The 20249-nt window shown below is 36.1% G+C and overlaps 2 long non-coding RNA genes across 3 annotated transcripts; one reads left to right on the forward strand and one right to left on the reverse strand.

Moving 5' to 3' along the window:
- Nucleotides 1–7867: 7867 nt before the first annotated feature.
- LOC110917429 lies at nt 7868–9615 on the reverse strand. Of its 2 annotated transcripts, XR_002580563.2 has the most exons (4): nt 9221–9615; nt 9033–9106; nt 8647–8905; nt 7868–8342 (listed from the first exon to the last, which is right to left on the reverse strand). It is a non-coding gene; the product is annotated as an uncharacterized LOC110917429 (long non-coding RNA). The 2 variants fall into 2 exon arrangements; XR_002580562.2 differs by lacking the exon at nt 9221–9615 and having other exon boundaries at nt 9033–9209.
- A 27-nt stretch (nt 9616–9642) lies between these two features.
- On the forward strand, nt 9643–20015 carry LOC110917431. The gene is made up of 3 exons (XR_002580565.1): nt 9643–10008; nt 11183–11272; nt 19815–20015. It is a non-coding gene; the product is annotated as an uncharacterized LOC110917431 (long non-coding RNA).
- The last annotated feature ends 234 nt before the right edge of the window (nt 20016–20249 follow it).

Raw genomic sequence — 20249 nt, forward strand, 5'->3', positions numbered from 1 at the left:
ACGAAACAAAGTTCAGATACCCGTTTACTTTTTCAAAACTTCAAAATTAGCAGAAATCAAATATTCTTCTTTGAAAAAAAAAAAAAAAAAAAAAAAAAACTTGCTCTAGCCCTAGTCCAAGCGGCTAGAAGGCTTCGAAGGTACTTTCAGTCACACCCGATACAAGTGATCATTGACTAACCAATTAAGAATGTGCTTGAAAAACAAGAAAATTCCGGATGATTAGCCAAATGAGTTGTGAAACTAGGTGAACACAAAATCACCTATGTCCTGAGAAAAGTTGTCAAAACTCAAATCTTGGCTGACTTCATCTTGTAAGTCCCTAAAGAAGCCATAACAGAAGTTAATACAACTGCAGCTGAACCCTCCAACCCTGATACCTGGAAGCTCTTTACCGACAAAGCTTCCAGCATTGAAGGGTCAGGAGCAGGGCTAGTTCTAATTGATCCCAACGAATTGGAATTCACGTATGCCTTTCGTCTTGAATTTCAGACTACAAACAACGAAGCTGAGTATGAAGCATTGATTGCTAGGCTCAAGCTTGCAAAAAATATGGGTGTCAAAAGGCTTCAAGTCCTCACAGACTCTCTCAAGCTTAGACAATAACATCTACATAGAAAAAGAACCCAACATGAATAAGTACCAAAATAAATCAAAGGAATCGATTAACACATTTCAAACATGTGCCATCAAATAAATTCCAAGATCTCAAAACAAGAGAGCTGATGCAGTAAGCAAGCCTGCATCTCTTATGTTTGCACATCTCACCAAGAAGATACTAGTTGAGGTATTAAAAATACCATCCATCCAAAAAACACGAGTTTCAAGATGTGATCACCGAATAAGGGCCAAATTGGATAACTCCCATTGAAAAGTTCCCAAAAAACGATGAATTACCTAATGACCAGACTAGGGCTAAAAGGGTTCGTATCAAGTCAAGGCAGTATGTGTTACAAGGATATATCCTTTAGAAAAAGGGATACCTTGCACCACTACTTCGATGCGTTGGCCCAAAACAAAGCCAATATCTGATCAAAGAGGTTCACGAAGGGATATGTGGAGCTCATTGTGGCCCAAAATCGGTAGTGTCAGAGTTGATGAACCTCGAACACTTTTGGCCTTCCATGCATCGAGATACCTCCGAACAACTGCGAAAATGTGAAACTTGTCAGTTACATGCTCCGGTACCCAAAAGCCCCAAACATGACCCCGTTCCCATCTCCTTGGCTTGGCCATTTCACAAGTGGGGTATAGACATTGTTGGTCCATCCCCACTAGCCAAATGAGGAGTCAAGCTCTTATTGGTAACCGTGAATTACTTCACCAAGTGACCAGAAGTAAAACCATTGGCAAAAATCTCAGGGAAACATGTCATTGATTTCGAAAGCATAATCTATCATTTTGGGCTCCCAGGGGTACTAGTCATGGATAACTGGAAATAGTTTGCCGAGAAACCTTCTAGCTCCTAGTGCAAGGAGTTCAGAATAACTCAAGTATTCAGCTCGGTAGCTTACCCACAATCCAATGGCCAAGTTAATAGGACAAACAACAACATTGTTGAAAGGATTAAATCTCGATTAGGAAGATACGACAACAACTGGCTCGAATAGCTTCCCAATGTGCTATTGGAAATTCGAACAACCAAGAAAACGAGCCACAAGAAAACACCCTACAACCTAGTGTTTGGATCAGAGGCTGTAATCCTAGCTGAAATCGGAGTAACAACACAAAGAACATTTAACATCGACCTCGAGCCAAATAAGAAAGAGACGATGTTGAATTTGGAACAACTCGAATAGGCTCGTGATTAACCAGCCATACAAAAAGCAAGGTACAAGCAAAACATAGAATCATATATAATACACGGGTGAAGCATGAACGCTTCAAGCCTGAGGACCTTGTGCTTCGAAACAATGAGGCCAGCAAGAAAGAAAGCCGAGGAAAGCTCGGTCCTAAGTAGGAAGGGCCATGCACTATCGTATAGCAACAGACATCAACAACAACAATTTAAAACAACCATATAGCCAATTAAGTCGGATACGAAAGCAATACAATCAAAACAATTACAGACATACTTGATTCAAATTAATATATAGTCAGTTAAATCATTTGGTAAAATATGATACGTGTTGAGCACGATTGTATTCACTTAGGTTGTGTGGTATGGGCGCTATCTCTATTGCCACCTCAGCCAAAAACCTACAATAGCTTCTCCACCCCCATACCATGGATGCCATGGGTGGGGCCCTATTCTTGTCTTGCCAACGCAATAACGAGCGTTCACAAGCTTGCTTTGTGGGTTGTTGTGCCATATAGCCGTTGAAGACATGACACAAATTTAAAAATATATATATATATATTTCAAAACTCAAAAAATCACTCCTTTATATATACACACTGTATTAATTTTTTCACAAACAACCTCTCCATCTTCTCAATTTTTAACACCCTCAACCTTTCTTTTACTCTTAACCTTTTCATTGCAATGGCACGTCGTTGGACCGAGGAGGAGGATATCGCGTTAGCCACAAGTTGGGCGAATATGATCGAATTAGGATTCCCCGACGAAGTGCCTCAAATTTGGAGCATGATTAAGACATCATTATACGAACATGTGGGTGAGAATATTTTTGGAAGATAACAAATTCTCAGAAGGTTTATCATGTATGCATCTACGCGTAAAGTGACTTTAAGAGGTGCTACGTCACCACATTAAACCGTGAGGAAGGTGTAACCGAGGATGTAGCGCTTGTCGAGGCACGGGCCGAGTACGAAGCAATATACTTAAGGTTTTTTGATCACGTTGCGGCTTGGAGGGTTTTCGAGCCCGGAATAAAGGGCTTTTCACGGCACGATCTTAGCTTACGTTTGTTTTATTTATATGTTTGATGTTTCATTTTTATGTCTTGTGTTTTTTTTTGTAAGCTCTTTATATGTTATGGTTTTTTTTCTAATTTATTTACATGTTTTGTTTTTTTATCTATTTATTTAAATGTAAGAAATATAAAAAATAATTAAATGTTAAAAATATAAAAAAAAATAAATAGGTAATCATTGAAGGGGCTTCATTCCATACCATGGGCTTTATTCTAAAATAACAATGGAGCCCCTTGTCATACATGACATTGATGACCTGATGTGTCGCAATTGAACCCTACTCTAAACCCCTAAGGGCTCCAACCATACTCTCCAACCTTAGTTGAAATAAAATTGATTTGATTTAATTTGAATCAGTACAATGTCATCATCTAGACATCTATGTCATGATGGCACCGATGGAACTCATTCAATTCAATACGAATTCATCATCTTTGTCTTTATGACTCAAAGATGAAATCCATTCAAATTCAAATCGTCGAATCCATCTATGAAATAAAGGAAAATATAATTTGTACCTTGATGGAAAATTACAATAGCAAAGGTACCTCTCGAGTTTGATACAAAGGTCGTATATATCTACAATGTTGCGACTTATTCGAGTTTGATTCAAACGTTGTATATATCTACAATGTTATTTTAGGTTAAAGCCTAACTCTAATTAAGGCTGGACGGGATGTAATGCGGTGACTTGTGCGGGGATGGGGTTCATCGCGCGGGCACAATGCCGTCACCCCACCCTCTTCCAAGTTCCAACCAATCACACATTTAATCTTTTTTTAAGAAAAAAATTGATTGGGTCGTGTTTAGTGCAAAATAGGGTGTGAAGAGGGGAGTTGACATGACATAAAGTGATTTGCTACGTGAAGACTTCCACCCTTTATAAATACTTGTTTGATCCTATGAAATGTAAGAAGATTCATTTAAATTTCATTAACATGATACCACTAGTTAAACTGTTTAATCATTAGAGAACGCATTGCCACTTTAATATATTTAGGCCGATGCAACTTATAATAAATAAAACATTTTATAAAATAGGAACATTTAAGGTGATTGAATTACCTTGATGTTACGAGAATTTTTGCTAAGTAGTTTTGCAAAGCCCGAAGTTGCGCGAGTTGTCACCCGTTGAAGTTCGTTTACGTCGAATAGTGGTGAGATCTTGAGTGTGAGAGAATCAAAAGGTGCAAATAACGATTGATTCAAAGGAGTTTTATAGGGGAGATATATCTATTAGCTTTAATAGGCAGTTTCTAGTGGTGGTGATTTAATTGTTTTAGGCCGTTACGTTCACGTGAAACAAAGAGAAATGCATTCGGAATGGTGGTAATTTAATTATGTTTTAATTTTTGTAATGTTTATATGCACATGTGTCGGTTATGTTTAGATCCGTTTAGGTTTTTTGGTAGGTTTTTTTAGTGAGGTGAGGGGTTTTTTTTTTTTTTTTTTTTTGAGGGGTAGGTTTTTTGGGGGTTTTTTGGGGGTTTTTTGGGGAGATATATATATAGGGTAAGATTATTGTAAAAAAAAAAAAAAAAAAGTGTGAGAAATGTAAGAAAGAATCTCGGTCATTAGATCTAAATTAATTGAAAATGGTAAACAAGTAATTTTATCATTAATTCAATTAATTAAAAACTTCCCATAACCGTCACCTTAATTATAGGAAGTATATAACACCATTCAGAAGTATATAACACCATTCAACAAATATATAACACCATTCAGCATTCAGCAAATATATAACACTATTCAGTAAGTATATAACACCATTCAGCAAGTATATAACACCATTCATTGACTAAACATCTGATCGAAACATATTTTTTTCTCTATATAAGTATAGCAATATGGTCTCATATTAAAGATAAAAAAACGCTCGTTATTATAGTGTAATTTTTTTTAAAAGTTACGTATAAAAAGTTATTGACGTTTAAAAAAGACCGGGGGGGGGGGGGGGGGGTTACATGTGCATTACCTAATTTCTAGTGGGTTTAAAAGACTATATTGCCCCTAGATATTTCAAATCAGTCCAAATTAATGAAAATATTTTACAATTTGGTCCCTATTGATCTCAACCATTAGATCAAAAGATCTAATGGCTGAGATTCTTTCTTACCTTTCTCATACTTTAGGCCTTTTGATCCTTATATATATATATATATATATATATATATATATATATATATAGGGGGCCGCTAAAATGAAAACCAACTCCAGTTGTAACAACCATGAGAACTTTTTGATCCGGAGCGAGTTGGACCAAAAAAAATTTTCATAAACGTAGATGCGTGTATTATAAACACATTTGTAAAAAAATTCAAAAAAAAAATGTCGTGAGTGTAGTTTTGAGCACCACAAGTTTGTTTTTACGTGTACCGTAAAATTTATTTAAAATTTACAAATGTGTTTATAATACACGCATCTATGTTTGTGAAAAAATTTTTTGGTCCAACTCGCCCCGTACGGTGTAGTTCTCATGGTTCTTACAACTGGAGGTGGTTTTCATTTTAGCGGTCCCATATATATATACATATATATATATATATAGGGTAGGGTTCCAGCGTGAACAACCTCCCAAGAGTAAACTGCGTGAACATATCTGGACCGTTGATTTCCTTTTTAGTTGTTAAGGGTAGGATTGTAATTATAAAAAAAAAAGATTTAAATCATTATTTTAAAAATTGAATTAAGTTACATCTTTCATATTTTAAATTCATTATCCACATTATGTTTTTATTTATTAATAATATAATTATCCAAACAAATAACAAATCACCAGATTTCAATCTTAATTTTTATTTCATATTTCATCACCATAATTCAAATTTTGATTTTTAAGATCCACGTAACCTTCATATTTCAACGGTATACACATGTGTACTTGGATATAAATAGAACAGTACACATGTGTACTCAGCATTGTAGATATGTGTAATTAGCTACATAATACATACATAGAAACAATACCTGTAAAACTATTTTATATTTAACAAATTACAAGTTCCATAATGTTTTCCAAACCAAACAAAAAAACATATAATTACAAGTTTCAGTTTGGTAAAAACAATAAACCCAACATAATCGAAAAAACAAAAAACATAATCTTTTACAACTATTCGCCACGTTGTATGCTGAATCATTCTTATCGACCTCATACGTGAATCATCCTTATCGACCTTCCATCTCCACTTTTCTCGTTAACGACATCTCCTATAATAGCACAAAAAAACTCAGCAACTAATACTTTGCATAATTCACAAGTGTACATCAACAACTTTACACAAAAAATTATGAGATATCACAAAAGTAGACGTTATACACATGTGTACATTGGGTTAAAATTAGAGCAAAATCAGAATACACATGTGTACATCGCATTAAAAACAGAGCAAAATCATAATACACATGTGTACATCGCGTTAAAAACAGAGCAAAATCAAAGAATTGAACAAAAAATCTCAGCAACTAGTACTTTGCATAATTCACAAGTGTACATCAACAACTTTACACGTTCAATACACAAAAAAAACTGAGATATCACAAAAACAGACGCTATACACATTTGTACATCGCATTAAAAACAGAGCAAAATCAGAATATACATGTGTGCTTCGCATTAAAAACAGAGCAAAATTTCCTGGTGACACAAATTCCCTCATTCGAGCCCTGGTTTTATAACTTTGTATGTTTTTCCCCTAAATTTCCTCCTTATTTTGATTGATATTATTTTAACTGTAAAAAACAACATTAATTCACGCATTTATTTACCTCGGGATTAGGAACATGGTTACCAGAAGCAACCTCTCTTTAGCATTATCTAACTTCTTCAAATGACCATACTTTTTCTCGTCACCTTCATATCAATTACATGAATTACGAGTCAACTAATATCGCAATCAAACAGAAAAGGGTCATTTAAGTCCGAATCAGAACCAAGTAAAATCGCCATAGATGTTTAACAGAAAATTAACAAGAGTATTTATGGTAGAAACTAATAAAATTACAGGAATATGATCTAAAACCTGAAGTCATAGTTTGACTAAATACTAAGGAAGATAAGATTACATGGGTCTCGAACAGTTCCATGGACCGTAACCTTTGGAAACAAAAGCTTCACAACCCATGAGCCAATATATCCTCCTGTTACACATACCCTCTTCATCTCTCATGTTACACATACCCTCTTCATCTCTCCTGTGTCTTACTTTTTGATTATCAACACATGACAGTGGTATCGATTTGTATTTTGGATGAATACTGATTTGGAATATAGGAGATGATTTAAGAGTATGCGATTCTGAAATATAGGAGATTATTGAAAGAAAAAAAAACTGTCGAACTAGGTATTTTGGATGAATACTGATTTGGAATCTTGTTAAAGTTTGAAGGATATTTCAAGATTTGGAATCTTGTTAAAGTTTGAAAGATATTTTTGAAATCACATTAAAATAGGATTAGGTAACTGATTTTGATAACTCCGTATTAAATATGGAATTTAATTAAATGGAAAATTACACAAATACCCTTATTCACTTAATTAAATAGTAACAAATAACTAAATAATTACCATCATGCCATTCACTTAAAATCTCAAGATCATAAAAATCAAGGGCCCAGATCAGTTCACGCTTAGGATTTTGTTCACGTTTGAATCTAATCCTATATATATATATATTGGGGGGAAATTTAGGTTTTTGGGTGGTGGTGGGGTGGAGTAGGGTGGGATGGGGGTGGGTGTTTAGGTTTTGGGTGGTGGTGTAGTAGGTTTAGGTTTTAGGTTATTGGACATTTTTCACTCTATAAAATATTCTTACACTTCTTACAATTAGGAGCTTTTGTAGAATAACTCAACCCTTGTATTATATGTTAGTAGTTATAAACCACCAAGGTTTCATTTTAACTAGGTGTTTCCAGCTCACGCGTTGCGGCGAGAACTAACCTCTTATGCAAGAGTTTTTCGAATTTAGGTGCATCAGAACCACAAAAGTAATAAACATATCCCCCAAAAAGAAAGCCTGGGAAATTTCCACTGGGGCAACCAATCAGCATCTTTGCATAATCCTCATATTACAAAACATATGGTACAGTTGAAAACATTCATTCAAGTTATCTACAAAATTTCAGCAAATGATAACTGCACATTTGCAATACCTAATGACACTTTTAACTACTCCATTCCTACGCTCGTGACCCGCCCTAAACCAAGTGCGGAGCTTTGTGCTTTTCGCTCGTTAGTGGAGAGTATGTAGTTTTCGTATAGAAATTTTTTGGTATATACGTTTTTGACCCCCGGTTTTATAGAAAATTTTGGTATATACGTTTGTGACCCCCCGACCGGAAATCTCAAGCTTCGCCACTGCCCTAAACGGCTGCCCTTCAAGCCCCACTCATGCCCGTTGGGCGGTGTTTCACACCCTTTTGGACTAATGTGGCTATGTGCATGAAAGCATCATTCAAGTTATCTACAAAAAAAATCAACAAATAAGTATAATATTTTAGTGTTGTTTTCAAAATCTGAAAAAAAAAACCAACTCTTAACCTAACTGCAAAGGCCATAGTATTGGGATATACTCACTCATGTACCAATCAAAACAAGAAATATGCATTTTATATTGCATTTCAAATGATGCAATGAAGGAAACATATTTGAGTAAATCTATATTAGATCTTCAAATATACACCCTTCAGGTATCAGTATCAAAATCAAATCCCAACAAAACTAACACAAACAAATACAACGTTTGTAGATCATAGTCAGAGACTTACAGCGCAAGCATGAAGATTATAACTGGAAATGGAACCGTTGTGTCGTTCGCCACCCCATAAAAACCGTTTTTGTTTCACCGCGCGCTACCGTAGGCTTACCCCATGATAACGAACCCGATTTGCTGCTATTGTTTGACCCAGTTCAGTCGCCTTTAGTAAGCCAAAACAACCATTCACTATTGACGATCCCTTATACAACTAAACCCTTCGATCGCCTTAATCGTTGCTGCGTTTATCCATGCGAATCCGTTGTATAGCCCTAAATTTAGAAATTGTGAAGGAACGAAGTTACCAAATCAATAGTATAAAAGTAAAAACTTTGAAGGGAGGTTACAGTTAAACAAAAACAAATATATTTAAAATCAACAAAAAACAATCTGACATACATGGTTACAACGGGTACAGGAAATCCTTATATCATTCAGAAATGAAAAGAAATCAATGAAGTCAGCCTAGGTATCTGAGACAATAAAAAAATGTAATTAGGAAAAACAATCTACGAAATCGATCTTTGAGAGGCTCAGAGTTCCACAAAAAAAACATACTACAAGGCGGGTTGCAGGTTTAAACCTACCATCCACCTTCCTTGCCATAACATTCTCATGAATCTTCTAGAAATATTTAGAACTCGTCATAGCCAACAACCAAAATGATAACCCTACACAGATTTGTCACCACCACCACTCTCCCAGTTATCTAAATCCAACAACATAAAACCCGTAAATCCACAAAACATCAAAACCATCAACACATCACAAACTAAAGGAAGAGATGAAAACAAATCAAGCTTGAAAACAGACCAAACTATATTATATTATATTATACTATCTATTAAAAACACAACTATTTCAACAGTGATCCTTGAGATCCTGGCCATCCAAAGCTTCATCTCTGGTGGGTGTGGCTTCCCTTGTCAACGTTTAAAAGGCTCAGATTTTGGGGAAAAAACATGGTTGCAATGCGGGTTGCAGGTGTACACCTACCATCAACTGTAACGCCCCAAAAAAAATCGAATTTTTTATATTCGTTAGTAAGTTTTCGTGTAATATATTATGAAACAAATAAGTAGGCAAGTTAACCTAGTTAAAATACTAAGTAAAAACAAGTAAGAAAGGAAAGTTGGGAAATTGTATCAAGTAATAATGTGGAGGGACTTAAATTGGAGTTTTAGATTAAACTTTCTACAAAATAGAAAGTGCAGGATGTTATATGTGGATGGAGTGTGTGTCGACACACACACCTAAAGAAAAGAAGAAGGGAATTCTCCCAAATCATCCAAAAATCCATAAATTGAAGGTGGAATGGAGCTTGATCTCTTGCATGGGATGAAATTTCTTATCATCCATCCTTAATAAACATGAGGTAAGTTGTAATTTCAAATTTAGTAATGTTATAAGAAATTAGTGTATGATGAATCTTGAATATAGTATGAAATCAAGCATGAATATGTGTCAGAATCATCAAATAGAACTTGAGTTATGAATGATTTTAAGTAATTTAATGTTTTAAGGTGAAACCCACTTCTAGTGGTGAAGATGGCGACTTTCACCCATGTCAAATCCTTGTTCAAATTCTTGATATATTATGTTGTATGTGATGAATCCTTACTAGTTAGGTTGAATATGGTATGGAATTAATTGGATGTTTTGCTTTGTTGATGAATGAAAGCAAGAAGTAGGAAGAAAAACATGAGGTACTTGTACATTATGCTTAGATAGTAGTACGCACACCAAGTGTTTGATGAAATGGCTAAGTGACACTTTTAGATGAAATTGTGTGCAAGTGATGGATGAATATGTGTAGAATATAACAATGAGGAAATTAATGATAGGAAAGCATGAGATTTGTATTTAGGATGAAATACATGTGGGTATTAGCTTAATGAAATGATTTTGGTTAAAAAAAGAGTATGTTTTAGGAGTTTGTACTCCGTACTTGAATGGTGTGGTGCACACCGTACGTTTGTCAAGCTAGTTTCATAATGGTAGTTTAGAAATGGATGTGTACTAAACATATAGCTTGTGGACTTACTAGTAAGGATGATGTTAGGATTATGTTAAATTGCTAACTTGAAGGTAGTTGACAATTGTAGTATCATGAGAGCCTTAGTATGTATTGAATTGATTATCTATGTTTATGACGTTGTTAATTGATCATGTGTTTGTATGTGTCCTAAAAACATGAGTATGAAATGTGTATGGTGTCGGGTATATAACTATGGACATAAGTTTCTAAGTTGGAAACTAGTATGCTTGACCGTTAACTTTCTGAAAAGTCAACGAATACATGAGTAGCATGGTTAGACTTATAAATATGTTTTTGAGATTATAAAGAATTATGTGATATGTGTTAGACCAATTATGTGTATGTATGATAATAAATTTGATTAAGAGAATGTTGAACAATGTGGTTGTCGGTTCATCTCTTATGCGTGATAAAGTTTGACTAATAAAGTCTATGTAGCTAAGAGTTGGAAATGGATGTGTTATGAATGAACACGCATACTAACTATGTTATGGACATAATGGTTTGAAAGGATAGGAACCCCACTTGACATGGACTCAAGCATGGAAGACTAACGAGTTAAGTGGAGGCGAGGAAGCAAGCATGGACACGAACGCTTAAGGTAAGTAAGTTTCGAACCTCTTTTTAGTATTTAAAAAGATTTGTTCATTTTGTCATATGTTACGAATAGTGAGGTATGCAAGAACGTAAGATCAAATGAAGTACTTGTAGGATCGAATTCGGACCCAATTGAGTCTATCAGAAGAACTATTCCTGATTTGAACGGCGGAAACAGACAAATCAGGTTCAATTCACCGAGTATTCACTTTAAACTGTTGATTCTATTGATTTAATGACGTTTACAATCGAGTCAACACTTCGGCAGCACTTCGTGGCTCACCGGAAGACAATTACCCTAACATCTATGAGATTTCGCTCCAAATGACACCCTATATATAGGTATCCTTATTTCGCTCCAACAAGCAAGATCATCAGGAGCGGAATCAGACTTTTACAGCATGAGCGAAATCAGAACACAACATTACGAGCGAAATCAGAACCTATGGGGTTTCGGGCGGAATTAGATTGTTGAGGTTTCGCTCCAAATGACAAGATGTCATTTGGAGCGGAATCACATCTAAACACAATATCTTGGATTCTGTGCCCTGTTCTATCCTATTCTACTCTAGACTCGATACAAGACGTAGACGACAGACGGATGCACCAACAAACTCCCCCTCGGATGTTGACGGAGTCTTCAGTGTCGAGTCTTCGCATCTTCAGTCTTTATCAGTCTTTTGAGCTTCTCTTTGAAGTATTTGATGTTGTACACATCCTCAATCTTTATCTTCTCTTTCATCTTCAACAAACTCCTACTCTTGGATGTTGACATCTTCAAATTTATCAGCATCAACATGCACTCCCTCTCTCGAATGTTGATCTCTTCAATCTTCATCAGTAGAATCGATCTCAAGATCAGAACTGGCTCTAACTGCTTCTTCAACTCTGTCTTCAGACTCCCCCTCTCAATCTGCTGGGATCGTAGTCTGGAATTCACAAATTCAGAATCTTTTCCTAGCTCTTATCCTGCAAAACTCTACCCAACACATAAGTTTTATGATAAACATTTAAGCATTCAGACACTACTTGAACCATCATAAGATAATCTAATATTTTGTCAGTGATGAACCACTTGTAAAATTTTAACTTTAAATCTTTCACACTCACCACACCCAAACCAGTTCATCAAGTTTAGCACTTAGAATTTTGAAAATCAGCTTTTCAACACCAGTTGTCGAAAATCTTTTTGGAATTTTGTGAAATAACCAAAATAAAATGCAGTAAAGAAATATTTACAGACAATATTTTTGTGAGTTTGTGAAAGAGGATCATATCAGTTTCTGAGACACATCACCAACACTGTTAAGCTTCATTTCATTTTAAGTTCTAAACAATTCACTTAGATTGTCAGTATATTGATCCACTTAAATTTTCACACAAAGTTCAACTGTTTCGAGATATGCTATTAGTGTCTTAAGTACTTAAACTTAGTCGTGTGTCCCACCACTTGAATATACTCCCGTATCCAGATCTCAATATTCAGTCTTATAGGTGAGTATACCACAGATGATATCTGTAAAGGGGTTAGATTGCGAGGGTCGTGAGAGCTCAGGTCGATACTCCCGTATACGCAGAGAGATGACGGCTTCGACTTTTGGTGGGTCCCATTTAGAGGATCTTTTGTTACAACAGCAATGATTATCAATTTTATTGTTTCATCAATTTGCTGAGGGCGAGCTTATATTTCAAAGCATTGCGGAAAGTATTATTCGGGAACTAGGTCAGATTCCATTCAGCAGAAGTCCCAGGATAATACCCCAGATATCACTAGCATGAAGACCTAGTATCTCAGAATAAGGGACCTTTCAAACAAGATTTCAGGGGTTACCTATATATCCAAGAAGTTGTTACCTACAGAATAAGCAAGTTTGAAATTTAGATTTATATCTCATCACAATCTACTAAATGTGTAAAAACCTACTGACACATCCACAGTAAGATTTTTTATCACATTTTGAATTTACATTTCTTTAGCATGTTGTGATAGTCCACTGATGTACTATCATTTCCTCTTTTCACAACAAAACTCATTTTTCGATTTTATCATATTTTTGTCTTTTTCAAATTTTCTAATGTTTTTGGATTTTCTGAAATTTTCTACTCCCCCTAAAATGCAAACACATTAAAGAAAATTGAAAACAAACTATACAGAAACATGACAACCGATATCAAATCACATCAATTCGCCATTCACTTGGCATAAACAATCAGAACTCCCCCTATCAACAAACTATTTTCTCATTATGATTTCAAAACACTTAAGTTTGTTTTAATCAAAATGATTTTTTCCGGAAAATAAGTTTAGTTGATTTTACCATTTGTAGGTATACTATTTGTAAGTTTGGGAATGTGGTTCATCATATTGTCTTTCAATCAATTATAGGAAAATGCAAGTACAAATTAATGTCCTTGATTTACCATATGCAAGTATGCACAATTAAATCTCCTAACCACTTGAAAGTAAAACACAAACAAACCTCTTTACCGTTTGTATGATTGACATTACCGTAGTAAATTCCTCAAGGAAGATGCCGATACCTGCTCCTCGCTTACCAACCTGGGAGCTCCGGCAAGTCAGGTTTTTCATTCAAAGAAAATATCCACCCAAGCCTGACCAGCCTTGGGTGTCACCGAGTCACCATCACTCGGTTTCTTACCTCCTCTCTTCTTCTCATAAAATTCTTTAACCCCTTTGACTTTTCGGTCAACCATTTTTCCAAAAATATGTTTTACCTTGGGGTTAAAGACCTTCTCAGCATCAAAATCCTGTTTGTCAGAATAAAATTGGTTAGAAATTTCAACTTTACCAATTTTCTTCTTATAATTTTCAGCCCGAAGTGATGGAAAATTCTCATCATCCACAGCCGGAACTGATTTTTCATCTTTCAAAACAGCTTCACATTTTGAAACAACCTGTGGCTAATCTGACTTTGTGGAGTCAGATTCATCGCCAGAAGATAGCTCCTCTGATTTTGACCTATCAGAATCATCGCTAGAGCTTTCAACAGCTTTCTTAACCACCCATTTCTGGTTGTCAGATTTAGCTCTCTTTTTGTAAAAACTGTTTGAGCATTCACCAATTTCAAACTTTGAATTTTTAAACAGTTTGGTTCTATCAAGTGGTGGTTCAAACTCAATAACTTTGTTCTTCAGTTTACGAGATACTCCCTGTTTTGGTGCTATTGCCTTAGAACAATCTCTGGCAATATGTCCAACAGTGTTGCATTGGAAACAGGTTCTCGCATCTTTCTTCTGCTCAGCCATCTTCTTCATTTCATCTTGCTTCTTTGCAAGGAACTCATTGTTTGACTGCCTCCAGAATGCTTTCTTTTCTTCTTCTTCTGAGCTAGTTCCTGAAACAAATGTCATTTTGGATTTAAAATCACGAATATATTTTTCATTTTTCTGTTTTTCTGTTGGAGTAAAACCAAGACCTTTCTTTTTGAAATTACCGTTATGGTTCGATTTCTTTTGGAAACTAGAACCAGAACTATAACTCTTTTTCTTGTTTAATCTCTGTTGAACTCTTGAGGTGTATTTTTTAGGTTTTTCATTAAGACATAAGTCTTTTATTTCAGAAATATTAATTTCTGTGAGTTTGAAAACCTTGTTTATCAATTCAGTTTTGACACCTCTTATTGGAAATTCCTCATCAGAATATAATTTGTCAGAATCATTCAAAGTGTAAGCAACTTTAAACGGTTCATCATCCAAATTAGATTTTGATAACAGGAATTTTCTATCATAAACTATTTTGTCCTGTTTTTCTGTTTGACCCGGAGTACTTGACTCAGACTTTGACTCCTCTGTCTCATCGTTATCTAACACATGATCCACGACTTTCTTCATCAATTGAGATTGTTGATCAGTGTCAGACGATGTAAACACGACATCAATACTATCTGGCAAGTTTACTGATGACTCCAACTCCCATTGTAAATTTGTTGCCTTTTTTACTCTTTCATCATTTGGATTTCTAGCCAAATATCCATTTTCCAACGGGGGTGGACACTTGTTGTAACTGACACCTTGTTTCTTACCAGATATCGTTTTTTCAGTGTCTTTCTTCTTTTTAGTCTTTTTCACTGGAGTCTTTTCTTCAATCTTTTCTTCTGAAACTTCCTTTTCTTCGGTTACATCATTGTCCTCAAATGCCTTCAAACTTTCAGTTGTCGGATAAATCCTGTCAATGACATAAGACGAACATGAGTAACTTTTCAACAAACGATTAACTCTTTCGGTTTCATTCCTCTGAAGTTCCAGTTTTTGTTCAAGAGCAGCACACTTCTCGATATAATTGTTCACAACTTTTTGCTTGACCATGAACGTCCTTGAAGTGTCTTCATCGCTGTTGCCTGCTCTTCACTTGTGTCATTGTACATGTTCATTGCTTTGTTTAACACGTCATATGACTCTTTCAATCTGTTCATGTTGTTCAGCATCTCACTGTTTTTCTTTTTCAGAATTACACAAGTTTCACAGTTCACTTTGGTTTCACTAGCATCAACCTTTTCATCAACTATGAACTTTGGAAATTCTTTTACTTTTCTTCTCACTACCGGTACTTCTTCATCATCACTGCTGACCGGTGTCTTAACTTTTTTCTTTTTCTACTTAACTTTTTCATCCTCGCTGTCACTTTCTGCCAACATCTTCAAATGATCTCTCATTTGTTTAGCATAGTACTCAGTATTATCATCATCACTATCTTCTTCAATTCTTGCAACAAAAACTTTGTGAGCTGTATGGGTTGTGACTTGATCAGGAATATAATCATCCCAAGTGAAATTCTCCCAGCTAAAACCCTCAGGTAATTTCTCATCATCTTGATCAATCACACAAGCTTTTCCATCAGCTGAGACATATTTATCCCAGTTGAATGGCTTCTTTTCATCTTGATTAACCACACAAGCTCTCTTTCCAGAATTTTCAATCACACTTCTTCCATGTACAGTTTGAGCTTGATGTTGATGTTGTTGAGATGGTTGTTGAGCAACTTGATGGTAAATGGCTTTTCGGTAGTAATCACTGTTGTTGTTGAAAGGATTCTGAGCTCCACTTGCTTCGCGATTGGTGCACTCCCTCTTGAAGTGACCTTTCTCCCTGCAACGAAAACAAGTGACTTTAGATTTGTCAAAACCCAAAGTAGAAACATTAGCCTCACGAAGATCATCTCTCCCCGTGATCTGCTTGAATTTCTCAGCTCTCCTTAACACACTTGCCAAACACCATTTTATGTCCATCAGTTCCATCTCTTCAGCATCTATCAGGTCATAATCCTCCTTAGTTAGCATTGGATTCCCGATACGACCTGCAACAAAACTACTGTAAGATTCTAAAACCATTCCCAATAAAGACATTTGATTTTTAGCCACATCATCTGAATAATCTTGATCATTCTCAAGATTTAAAACAATATTGCACTGAAGTTTTCTCCCATTCTTTGTCGCTGAAATGTTCGGATCAAATGATGGAAATGATGAGAAACTTGTGTTGCTGCCTGATCCTTTTGATGAGCTTCCGGTTGAATTCTTGGTGTTGTAAGCAGTTTCCACTTTTGGAGATAAATTTGTAGATTTCTCATTCACCCCTGCTTTGTAATACAACCCGATATCCTGTTCACCGTCGAAATCTTTCATTTGAACAATCTTTCTTTGCTCCATCTCTTGAGCTTCCAACTTCTCGATAAATTTGCTCAAGCTTAACATCCTAAATCCTTTCTTGTTCCTAAGCATCATCAAGTATGTGCCCCATGTTTCGTGTGGCAAAGCATCTGCTAACTTCTCTATCAGTTCTTCATTATCTTTGTTGATGCTTACCCTCTTCATATTCACCAACAAATTGCAATATCTTTCGATGATTTGCTTTGTGCTTTCATTCTTCAATCCACGAAACAAGTCAAATTCTTTCTTTAACAGAGATTTCTTGTTCTTGATCATTTCCTGACTACCAACAAACTTCGATCTTAAAGCTTTCCAAATTGAATACGAGCTTCCGTTGTGTTGCAATAAGACCATGATGTCTTCTTTCACAGCTTGTTGTAGCAAACTCAGCATCATTTTCTCATTCTTGTATTTCTTCTTGTCATCGGCACTCATATCTTTGATCGCAACTTCCTCTTCATCGTCATTTAACGGTCTCACATACTTCGTCTCAACACACTCCCAAGCGTCTAGGTAATTAGCTTGTACCCAGTTTTCGAAACGACCTTCCCAACCTTTATATTCTTCTATGTTCATGAGTTTGGGCTATTTTTGCATTGTTCCCGTTTCGTTTTCTAGCAATGTGTTCTGTGCAATAGTGATCGGGGTAACCGGACTAGCGAATGCGTTGTAGAATTCTTCGTCCATTTTTCAGATTTCAAAAATTTCACAAAACAGCCTTAGTTCAAGCGAAATCACCAATCTAAGTGAGATTACTGTTTGGAGCGAAATCAATAAATAAATGAGATCACTGGTTGGAGAGAAATCAACAAGTACCCTGGAGCGAAATCACTATGACTTTTGGAGCGGAATTACGATGTAATTAGGAGCGAAATCACAAGGTGATCAGGAGCGAAATCACAAGGTGATCAGGAGCGAAATCACAAGGTGATCAGGAGCGAAATCACAGTGTAACTTTGGAGCGGAATCTGTAGTTCGAGCGAAATCAGGAATTTTGAGCGGAATCAACCCACAATTCCGAGCGGAATCAAATGTGACGTCATCATTTCTCGAACTCGTTTCAAGCGAAATCATAGTTATGTCAAGATTTAATTCGAATTTTCTGATGAAACTTTCAAGGCTTTGTTAGATACTAATTCCGAGCAACATGTTCAAAACTCAGATCAATTCGACAACTTTTTCCCGGTCAATTTGCAAAGGACAGTGAAGAAGGTGTAGAAATACAGAATTTTCGGCTGAATTGGCAAGAGCTCTTCCTCCTTAGCTCTGATACCACATGTAGGATCTAATTCGGACCCAATTGAGTCTATCAGAAGAACTATTCCTGATTTAAACGGCGGAAACAGGCAAATCAGGTTCAATTCACCGAGTATTCACTTTAAACTGTTGATTCTATTGATTGAATGACGTTTACAATCGAGTCAACACTTCGGCAGCACTTCGTGGCTCATCGGAAGACAATCACCCTAACATCTATGAGATTTCGCTCCAAATGACACCCTATATATAGGTATCCTGATTTCGCTCCAACAAGCAAGATCATCAGGAGCGGAATCAGACTTTTACAACAAGAGCGAAATCAGAACACAACATTACGAGCGAAATCAGAACCTATGGGGTTTCGGGCGGAATTAGATTGTTGAGGTTTCGCTCCAAATAACAAGATGTCATTTGGAGCGGAATCACATCTAAACACAATATCTTGGATTCCGTGCCCTGTTCTATCCTATTCTACTCTAGACTCGATACAAGACGTAGACGACAGACGGATGCACCAACAGTACTAAGTTTAGTTTTGTGGTAATGGGTCAAAAATGTTAACTAAGTCGGAAAGTGTGTAATAAAGATCAAACGGGTCAAAACTAGGAAGTGGGGTAAGGTAAGGTTTCGACCATCAAGGCATGGGGTAAAGTGTTGGGATGATTTGGGACCTTGTAAGGATGTTACTATACGTTTGGAACGTTCGTGGTGCGAGTATAATCGATCCCAATAGCCAAAAAGTGGAAATCAGCGTCTGGGATGCAGAAGGGGCGTCGCCGACGCCCAAAGGACCGTCGGCGACGGTGCTTGGGTGGTTATGTGCTTCCGACGTCCTAATCTTCTATCCACGGACCTCTTTCCCGACGAACAAAACTAGAGGGCGTCGCCGACGGCCTGGTGAGGCGTCGGCAACGGTACCTCCGTTTCCAGTTTTCTGTTTTTGCCATGTAGCGCTCTCGGTTGGACTCATTTCCGTCCTGATGCTTCGTAAAGCTTCCGAAAGGCTCCGTAAACCTTGTTAGACATAAGAAAGCACCAACCTTATTAAAATAGATAGCTATGCACTCAAGTTCATGTAAAAGTGCGGATCTTATAAACAATTAAATGGTGAGAGGAAATGTGTTAGAATGTGTCATGCGGATGAAATGATTACGTATGTTTATAGTACAATAGTAGGAGGTGGTTAAGGGAATATGACTTTAAATGCACGTCTGGAGGCATATAATTGTAGAAAGTAAGAGTTAGGCGCCAATGTAATTGTAACACGTATGTATGAAACATATATGTATTTTGGTATATATATAGGGTAGCGCCCGTACATGATGTAGTTCAATGAATGTAAATATATGTTATGTGTTTATGTGAAGATGTAAGTTTTTAATACGTTGGAAGACAAATGTTGCTAACAGTTTTGCTATTTAGAATGAATATTGAGCTGCAAGTATGTAAGTGATGGGGAATCGAAGGCTTGAGTCTCGGTGTAAGGAACGAATTTGAAGAACGTCCTATTGGAGTTCTATTCATTGATAGATGGCTATGTGATTATTGATTATAATGTATTTGTTTGAAATGTTTGATGTTACAATTTAATAACGCGTCTGTTATATATGCTCACCACAGGTTAGACAGATCATCACTATTAGCATAGGAGATAAGTGGACGAAGATCGAGTAGAAGATCATGGATTGTACGGAAAAGTGGTGATGTAGTTGTAATTGTAAGTTAACGTAGTTATTTGATCTAGAATGAATGATGTACTTAAGTTAAAGAAAGATTTATTTAAATGTCTTAAAGCACTATAGAACAACTAAAAAGAAAGAAATTTTTGGGCTCATGTTTTCCGTTGCGTCGAATTTAAGTTAATACGTATTAGGGTGTTACATCAACCATCCTTGCAAGACCATAATCATCAATTTCATGTGAAACTTTGGATTGCAGCCCCTTTTAAGGCAGTCCCTTATCAGTCCGTATGAGCCTCAATTTGGTTTCAAATTGCTAAGGTTTATTCATTAAACACACATGCACCAAAATAACTTAGAAACCAACAAATCTTAG

This window comes from Helianthus annuus, chromosome 16, assembly GCF_002127325.2.
Source record: "Helianthus annuus cultivar XRQ/B chromosome 16, HanXRQr2.0-SUNRISE, whole genome shotgun sequence".
NCBI classification, from domain to species: Eukaryota; Viridiplantae; Streptophyta; class Magnoliopsida; order Asterales; family Asteraceae; genus Helianthus; species Helianthus annuus.